Consider the following 2,630-nt stretch of genomic DNA (forward strand, 5'->3'; position numbering starts at 1 on the left):
GTAGTGGTGTTGGGGGGGTGTGTGTGTGTGTGCGTACCCTGAGCCTGCATGTTGCTGAACTTCAGGCATGCATTTCTCCCTCCCTGCTAGTTTTTTTCAGTGTCTAAAGTGAGTGAACTGTAAACCCAATTAGTTTGTAAATCAGGGGTCAGTGACCTTGTAGCCTATGTGAAACAAGGCTTTGTGTCGTTAGATGACAAAACCAGACTTGAAGGAAAAAGGCACACCCTCTAGAATACTTCCCCGATTTAGTGGAGAGACAAGGTGTGGGCAGCCAGTGTCTTCGAGGATTTTACAAAACTAGGACAAGGGGCTCCAAATGAGGAAGCAGCCAGGCACAACCTTTCTGACCACATTTACATTTTAGTCATTTAGCAGACGCTCTCACTTACAGTTAGTGAGTGCATACATTTTCATACTGGCCCCCCCGTGGGAAATTAACCCACAACCCTGGCGTTGCAAGCACCATGCTCTTACCAACTGAGCTACAGGGGACCTCCATGCATCACCTCACTGAGCTATCAGGGTCACAGTGGCTCTCCCACTCCTCATTCTCAGTGAAGCTCAGCTGCCATTTTGGATCTGGTTTTGAACCCAAAATGGTTCTGGTTCTAGAACACAGGCCTCTGTTCTGGAAGCTGTCTGCTCTGCTCTGTTCTGCTCTGCTGCCACAACAAGCCGCTGATATGTAATACGTTCCCGTTGGCTCTGATGGCAGTAATAACAAGCAGCTATCCATGGGGATGCTTCCTGTTTACAAGACACTGTCTCCTCCTCCACTATGTTGCTTATGTAGTCAAATGGCTAAATGGTGTGGTCGATTCATAGGCTGCATCCCAAATGTCACTCTATTCCCTATATAGTTCACTACTTTTGACCAGGGCCAATGGGGAATAGGGTGCCATCTGGGACACACCCATAGCACAAAGTTGTTGGAAGCAAGCGCCATTCATCACCAGGCTGACAAGGTGTGAGTGGTGAACGGGTCAGGCTCTACCTACTACATTCCCTTCCTGGTGCAGTGAGACAAGTTAGCACTGGTCCACGTCTCTCTCTCGCTCGCTCTCTCGCTCTCTCTCTCTCTCTCTCTCTCTCTGTCTCTCTCTCTCTCTGTCTCTCTCTCTCTCTCTCTCTCTCTCTCTCTCTCTCTCTCTCTCTCTCTCTCTCTCTCTCTCTCTCTCTCTCTCTCTCTCTCTCTCTCGCTCTCTCGCTCTATCTCTCTCGCTCGCTCGCTCTCTACACTATTGTTCTTCCCAGAGGGGTGAGAGATGGAGGAAATGGTGATGGCACAGAGAGAAGGAAGGATAGCAAGTCTAGTAGTTGAGTAGATGGCAAGTCTAGTAGTTGAGTAGTAAACTTTATTGTTGATACAGAGCCAATAACACACATGTCTTACTCCAGGTCAGTTTCTACAGGCCCTGAAATAATAATGCTGTATAACAAACAGCCGTGTGTTTCCAGGAGGCCTTTAAACATGAATTTACTGTCCTTCTGTTGGGTATTCATCATCCTGGAGCGGAGCTCGGTGAGAAACCTCACTCATTAGTCAGCTACAGAGTAGAGATTTAAAAAAAAAATCCTAACCCATTTCTCAGGCCGTGTCCCAAATGGCACCCTATTCCCGTTGGGGCCTGGTCAAAATTAGTGCACTATATAGTGAATATAGAGCCATTTGGGACTCTGACTTAAAGCTCTGACCATGGTAGCGATTCAGAATGGCCCTGACTCGTGTCAGTGTTGTTTTGGTTCTGTAATGTGGAGGTCGGCCTCTGGAAGTCTTCAAGGAAACACAGTGGGGCATGCGCACACACACACGCGCGCGCACGCACACACACACACACACACACACACACACACACACACACACACACACACACACACACACACACACACACACACACACACACACACACACACACACACACACTCCACCTCCTGCCACGTAGGACCATATGAGCCCCCCCACCCCTCCATGTCCCCTGCAGAAATTTGGCTCCACTTTTGTTATTGTCTGCCGATGAGAACGCTCATGTTTTTTTTATAAAAAGCTTACGGTCCAAGTCCACTGAGCACATTTCATCTTAGAGGAACCCCCTCCCCATCTCCTTGCCCCTCCCCTCGCCCCTCCCCCCCCCTTCCTCCCCATCTCTTCAAGTCATTCTCTCAATGTCTTTCATTTTGGTAAATATCATTATTGAATACATATTTTTACCAAATATCATTATTGAATACCACTTTTCCTATTTCGTTTTGTCCTCTGGCTCCCCTCATGTGCCTCCCTATGGGCCTGCATCCCAAGTCGCACCCTATTCCCTATATAATGGACTACTTTTGGCCAAGGCTCGTGGGGAATAGGGTGTTTGGGACGCATCCTGGTGCAGAACAGAGCTAACTGTAAAGAAACAGACAGCAGGGAAAGGAGGGAGGGATGGAGAGAGGGAAGAGGGGGGGGGGGAAGTGACGGATCAGAGAGGAAGAGAGAAGATCCTGGAAACAGACATGGAAGCAGCAATCTTCCAAATCTTTCTTGTCAGAGGAGTGAGTTCAACAGAATCATTCTCTGGCTCTACGTCCCAAATGACCCTCTATTCCCAGCCACAGACTGTCATTCTCTGAAGGACCTTACGTTA

Source organism: Coregonus lavaretus (assembly GCF_964263955.1).
Source record: "Coregonus lavaretus genome assembly, chromosome: 26".
NCBI classification, from domain to species: Eukaryota; Metazoa; Chordata; class Actinopteri; order Salmoniformes; family Salmonidae; genus Coregonus; species Coregonus lavaretus.